The 6909-nt window shown below is 68.1% G+C and overlaps 1 pseudogene; it reads left to right on the top strand.

Moving 5' to 3' along the window:
• Nucleotides 1-739: 739 nt before the first annotated feature.
• Nucleotides 740-1632, top strand: LOC129523686 (putative uncharacterized protein FLJ46235; annotated as a pseudogene).
• Nucleotides 1633-6909: the final 5277 nt, after the last annotated feature.

Raw genomic sequence — 6909 nt, 5'->3', positions numbered from 1 at the left:
CGCTGAGAGGTCCGCATGAGCCCCTTGCCTCACACCGGCCCCTCCCACCCTGACAGGTCGGTGTGACCCCCTTGCCTCACACCGGCCGCTCCCATGCTGAGAGAGGTCAGCGTGAGCCCCTGCCTCAACAGGCCACCGTGAGGGACGAGCAGGGCCGCACGCAGGCTGCCGGGAGCAGGCAGGGACTTGGCCCCGGGAGGCGGGAGGCCGCGGTGGGGCGACAGCTGGGCCTGGAGACGCCCCTGGGAGGCAACAGCGGGGCCTGCAGACGCTCTTGTGCTGCCAGAGCTGGGACTGTACAGGCCACTGGGAGGCAGGATGTGGGCCTGAAGAGCTTGGCTGCAGAAACTTCGGGGTCTAGAAACGCCGGCGGGAGCTGAGCCAAAAGAGCTTGCTTGCTGGGACGCAGGAGCTGGGCCGAGAGATGCAACCAGGAGGAACAGCTGGGCCTGCAGAGGCCGCCATGCGGGAGGCAGAGGCCGGGCCTCCTCAAGTCGGCCTCTCCAGACCCACTTGCAACCTCCCGGCGTCCTCCCCGGGCCCAGCTCTTGCTCCTGGCTGCATCTCCAGGCCCGACTGCTGCCTCGCAACAACTCTTTGGACTCAGCACCTGCCCATCTCCTGGCGGCCTTCGTCGGCCCACAGCTTCCTCAAGGCAAGCTCCCCAGGCCCAGGTCAGGCCTCACGGTGGCCTCTCCAGGATCAGCTCCTGCCCTCCGATGGCGTCTCCAGGCCCCAAATGGTCTCCGGTCGGTGGGCTCCTCCACGCCCAGCTTGGGCCTCCGTGCGACCTCTGCAGGCCCAAGTCGTCCTGAAGTCGGCGTCTCCCGGCCCTGCCTCCCAGCAAGTAAGCAAGCTCTTTTGCCTCAACTCCTGCCCAGCTCCCAGCCGCCTTTGTAGGCCCCGAACTTTCTCGAGCTAAGCTCTTCGCGCCCGCCTACTGCCTCTCGGTGGCCTGTACAGGCCCAGCTCTGGCTGTAGAACAGCCTCTGCAGGCCCCGCTCTTGTCTCCCAGGGGCCTCTCCAGGCCCAGCTCTCGCCCCCACCGGGGCCTCCCAGGGCCAAGTCCCTGCCTGCCTCCAGGCAGCCCGCGTGTCGACCAGTTCCTCTCTCACGGTGGCCTGTTGATGCCCAACTGATGCCTCTGCACCCTGCGCAGAGGCGTGAGTCCCTGCCTCACACTGGCTCCTCCCACGCTGAGAGAGGTTGGCGTGAGCCCCTTGCCTCACACCGGCCCCTCCCACGCTGAGAGAGGCCGGCGTGAGCCCCTTGCCTCACACCGGCCCCTCCCACCCTGACAGGTCGGTGTGAGCCCCTTGCCTCACACTGGCCCCTCCCACGCTGACCCCTTGCCTCACACCGTTCCCTCCCACGCAGAGATAGGTCAGCGTGTCCCCTTGCCTCACACCGGCCCCTCCCACGCTGAGAGAGGTCGGCGTGAGCCCCTGGCCTCACACTGGCCCCTCCCACGCTGACCCCTTGGCTCACACCGGCCCCTCCCACGCAGAGAGAGGTCAGCGTGTCCCCTTGCCTCACACCGGCCCCTCCCACGCTGAGAGGTCGGCGTGAGCCCCTTGCCTCACACCGGCCCCTCCCATGCCGAGAGAGGTCAGCGTGAGCCCTTGCCTCACACTAGCCCCTCCCACGCTGAGAGGTCCGCATGAGCCCCTTGCCTCACACCGGCCCCTCCCACCCTGACAGGTCGGTGTGACCCCCTTGCCTCACACCGGCCGCTCCCACGCTGAGAGAGGTCAGCGTGAGCCCCTGCCTCAACAGGCCACCGTGAGGGACGAGCAGGGCCGCACGCAGGCTGCCGGGAGCAGGCACGGACTTGGCCCCGGGAGGCGGGAGGCCGCGGTGGGGCGACAGCTGGGCCTGGAGACGCCCCTGGGAGGCAACAGCGGGGCCTGCAGACGCTCTTCTGCTGCCAGAGCTGGGACTGTACAGGCCACTGGGAGGCAGGATGTGGGTCTGAAGAGGTAGGCTGCAGAAACTTCGGGGTCTACAAACGCCGGCGGGAGCTGAGCCAAAAGAGCTTGCTTGCTGGGAGGCAGGAGCTGGGCCGAGAGATGCAACCAGGAGGAACAGCTGGGCCTGCAGAGGCCGCCATGCGGGAGGCAGAGGCCAGGCCTCCTCAAGTCGGCCTCTCCAGACCCACTTGCAACCTCCCGGCGTCCTCCCCGGGCCCAGCTCTTGCTCCTGGCTGCGTCTCCAGGCCCGACTGCTGCCTCGCAAGAACTCTTTGGACTCAGCACCTGCCCATCTCCTGGCGGCCTTCGTCGGCCCACAGCTTCCTCAAGGCAAGCTCCCCAGGCCCAGGTCAGGCCTCACGGTGGCCTCTCCAGGATCAGCTCCTGCCCTCCGATGGCGTCTCCAGGCCCCAAATGGTCTCCGGTCGGTGGGCTCCTCCACGCCCAGCTTGGGCCTCCGTGCGACCTCTGCAGGCCCAAGTCGTCCTGAAGTCGGCGTCTCCCGGCCCTGCCTCCCAGCAAGTAAGCAAGCTCTTTTGCCTCAACTCCTGCCCAGCTCCCAGCCGCCTTTGTAGGCCCCGAACTTTCTCGAGCTAAGCTCTTCGCGCCCGCCTACTGCCTCTCGGTGGCCTGTACAGGCCCAGCTCTGGCTGTAGAACAGCCTCTGCAGGCCCCGCTCTTGTCTCCCAGGGGCCTCTCCAGGCCCAGCTCTCGCCCCCACCGGGGCCTCCCAGGGCCAAGTCCCTGCCTGCCTCCAGGCAGCCCGCGTGTCGACCAGTTCCTCCCTCACGGTGGCCTGTTGATGCCCAACTGATGCCTCTGCACCCTGCGCAGAGGCGTGAGTCCCTGCCTCACACTGGCTCCTCCCACGCTGAGAGAGGTTGGCGTGAGCCCCTTGCCTCACACCGGCCCCTCCCACGCTGAGAGAGGCCGGCGTGAGCCCCTTGCCTCACACCGGCCCCTCCCACCCTGACAGGTCGGTGTGAGCCCCTTGCCTCACACTGGCCCCTCCCACGCTGACCCCTTGCCTCACACCATTCCCTCCCACGCAGAGATAGGTCAGCGTGTCCCCTTGCCTCACACCGGCCCCTCCCACGCTGAGAGAGGTCGGCGTGAGCCCCTGGCCTCACACTGGCCCCTCCCACGCTGACCCCTTGGCTCACACCGGCCCCTCCCACGCAGAGAGAGGTCAGCGTGTCCCCTTGCCTCACACCGGCCCCTCCCACGCTGAGAGGTCGGCGTGAGCCCCTTGCCTCACACCGGCCCCTCCCATGCCGAGAGAGGTCAGCGTGAGCCCTTGCCTCACACTAGCCCCTCCCACGCTGAGAGGTCCGCATGAGCCCCTTGCCTCACACCGGCCCCTCCCACCCTGACAGGTCGGTGTGACCCCCTTGCCTCACACCGGCCGCTCCCACGCTGAGAGAGGTCAGCGTGAGCCCCTGCCTCAACAGGCCACCGTGAGGGACGAGCAGGGCCGCACGCAGGCTGCCGGGAGCAGGCACGGACTTGGCCCCGGGAGGCGGGAGGCCGCGGTGGGGCGACAGCTGGGCCTGGAGACGCCCCTGGGAGGCAACAGCGGGGCCTGCAGACGCTCTTCTGCTGCCAGAGCTGGGACTGTACAGGCCACTGGGAGGCAGGATGTGGGTCTGAAGAGGTAGGCTGCAGAAACTTCGGGGTCTACAAACGCCGGCGGGAGCTGAGCCAAAAGAGCTTGCTTGCTGGGAGGCAGGAGCTGGGCCGAGAGATGCAACCAGGAGGAACAGCTGGGCCTGCAGAGGCCGCCATGCGGGAGGCAGAGGCCAGGCCTCCTCAAGTCGGCCTCTCCAGACCCACTTGCAACCTCCCGGCGTCCTCCCCGGGCCCAGCTCTTGCTCCTGGCTGCGTCTCCAGGCCCGACTGCTGCCTCGCAACAACTCTTTGGACTCAGCACCTGCCCATCTCCTGGCGGCCTTCGTCGGCCCACAGCTTCCTCAAGGCAAGCTCCCCAGTCCCAGGTCAGGCCTCACGGTGGCCTCTCCAGGATCAGCTCCTGCCCTCCGATGGCGTCTCCAGGCCCCAAATGGTCTCCGGTCGGTGGGCTCCTCCACGCCCAGCTTGGGCCTCCGTGCGACCTCTGCAGGCCCAAGTCGTCCTGAAGTCGGCGTCTCCCGGCCCTGCCTCCCAGCAAGTAAGCAAGCTCTTTTGCCTCAACTCCTGCCCAGCTCCCAGCCGCCTTTGTAGGCCCCGAACTTTCTCGAGCTAAGCTCTTCGCGCCCGCCTACTGCCTCTCGGTGGCCTGTACAGGCCCAGCTCTGGCTGTAGAACAGCCTCTGCAGGCCCCGCTCTTGTCTCCCAGGGGCCTCTCCAGGCCCAGCTCTCGCCCCCACCGGGGCCTCCCAGGGCCAAGTCCCTGCCTGCCTCCAGGCAGCCCGTGTGTCGACCAGTTCCTCCCTCACGGTGGCCTGTTGATGCCCAACTGATGCCTCTGCACCCTGCGCAGAGGCGTGAGTCCCTGCCTCACACTGGCTCCTCCCACGCTGAGAGAGGTTGGCGTGAGCCCCTTGCCTCACACCGGCCCCTCCCACGCTGAGAGAGGCCGGCGTGAGCCCCTTGCCTCACACCGGCCCCTCCCAACCTGACAGGTCGGTGTGAGCCCCTTGCCTCACACTGGCCCCTCCCACGCTGACCCCTTGCCTCACACCGTTCCCTCCCACGCAGAGATAGGTCAGCGTGTCCCCTTGCCTCACACCGGCCCCTCCCACGCTGAGAGAGGTCGGCGTGAGCCCCTGGCCTCACACTGGCCCCTCCCACGCTGACCCCTTGGCTCACACCGGCCCCTCCCACGCAGAGAGAGGTCAGCGTGTCCCCTTGCCTCACACCGGCCCCTCCCACGCTGAGAGGTCGGCGTGAGCCCCTTGCCTCACACCGGCCCCTCCCATGCCGAGAGAGGTCAGCGTGAGCCCTTGCCTCACACTAGCCCCTCCCACGCTGAGAGGTCCGCATGAGCCCCTTGCCTCACACCGGCCCCTCCCACCCTGACAGGTCGGTGTGACCCCCTTGCCTCACACCGGCCGCTCCCACGCTGAGAGAGGTCAGCGTGAGCCCCTGCCTCAACAGGCCACCGTGAGGGACGAGCAGGGCCGCACGCAGGCTGCCGGGAGCAGGCACGGTCTTGGCCCCGGGAGGCGGGAGGTCGCGGTGGGGCGACAGCTGGGCCTGGAGACGCCCCTGGGAGGCAACAGCGGGGCCTGCAGACGCTCTTCTGCTGCCAGAGCTGGGACTGTACAGGCCACTGGGAGGCAGGATGTGGGTCTGAAGAGGTAGGCTGCAGAAACTTCGGGGTCTACAAACGCCGGCGGGAGCTGAGCCAAAAGAGCTTGCTTGCTGGGAGGCAGGAGCTGGGCCGAGAGATGCAACCAGGAGGAACAGCTGGGCCTGCAGAGGCCGCCATGCGGGAGGCAGAGGCCAGGCCTCCTCAAGTCGGCCTCTCCAGACCCACTTGCAACCTCCCGGCGTCCTCCCCGGGCCCAGCTCTTGCTCCTGGCTGCGTCTCCAGGCCCGACTGCTGCCTCGCAACAACTCTTTGGACTCAGCACCTGCCCATCTCCTGGCGGCCTTCGTCGGCCCACAGCTTCCTCAAGGCAAGCTCCCCAGGCCCAGGTCAGGCCTCACGGTGGCCTCTCCAGGATCAGCTCCTGCCCTCCGATGGCGTCTCCAGGCCCCAAATGGTCTCCGGTCGGTGGGCTCCTCCACGCCCAGCTTGGGCCTCCGTGCGACCTCTGCAGGCCCAAGTCGTCCTGAAGTCGGCGTCTCCCGGCCCTGCCTCCCAGCAAGTAAGCAAGCTCTTTTGCCTCAACTCCTGCCCAGCTCCCAGCCGCCTTTGTAGGCCCCGAACTTTCTCGAGCCAAGCTCTTCGCGCCCGCCTACTGCCTCTCGGTGGCCTGTACAGGCCCAGCTCTGGCTGTAGAACAGCCTCTGCAGGCCCCGCTCTTGTCTCCCAGGGGCCTCTCCAGGCCCAGCTCTCGCCCCCACCGGGGCCTCCCAGGGCCAAGTCCCTGCCAGCCTCCAGGCAGCCCGCGTGTCGACCAGTTCCTCCCTCACGGTGGCCTGTTGATGAACAACTGATGCCTCTGCACCCTGCGCAGAGGCGTGAGTCCCTGCCTCACACTGGCTCCTCCCACGCTGAGAGAGGGCGGCGTGAGCCCCCTGCCTCACACCGGCCCCTCCCACGCTGAGAGAGGCCGGCGTGAGCCCCTTGCCTCACACCGGCCCCTCCCACCCTGACAGGTCGGTGTGAGCCCCTTGCCTCACACTGGCCCCTCCCACGCTGACCCCTTGCCTCACACCGTTCCCTCCCACGCAGAGAGAGGTCAGCGTGTCCCCTTGCCTCACACCGGCCCCTCCCACGCTGAGAGAGGTCGGCGTGAGCCCCTGGCCTCACACTGGCCCCTCCCACGCTGACCCCTTGGCTCACACCGGCCCCTCCCACGCAGAGAGAGGTCAGCGTGAGCCCTTGCCTCACACCAGCCCCTCCAACGCTGAGAGGTCCGCATGAGCCCCTTGCCTCACACCGGCCCCTCCCACCCTGACAGGTCGGTGTGACCCCCTTGCCTCACACCGGCCGCTCCCACGCTGAGAGAGGTCAGCGTGAGCCCCTGCCTCAACAGGCCACCGTGAGGGACGAGCAGGGCCGCACGCAGGCTGCCGGGAGCAGGCAGGGACTTGGCCCCGGGAGGCGGGAGGCCGCGGTGGGGCGACAGCTGGGCCTGGAGACGCCCCTGGGAGGCAACAGCGGGGCCTGCAGACGCTCTTGTGCTGCCAGAGCTGGGACTGTACAGGCCACTGGGAGGCAGGATGTGGGCCTGAAGAGCTTGGCTGCAGAAACTTCGGGGTCTACAAACGCCGGCGGGAGCTGAGCCAAAAGAGCTTGCTTGCTGGGAGGCAGGAGCTGGGCCGAGAG

Source organism: Gorilla gorilla, chromosome 6 (assembly GCF_029281585.2).
Source record: "Gorilla gorilla gorilla isolate KB3781 chromosome 6, NHGRI_mGorGor1-v2.1_pri, whole genome shotgun sequence".
NCBI lineage: Eukaryota > Metazoa > Chordata > Mammalia > Primates > Hominidae > Gorilla > Gorilla gorilla.
The sequence above is the reverse complement of the archived record's forward strand: the minus strand, read 5'-3'. Positions and strand labels throughout refer to the sequence as shown.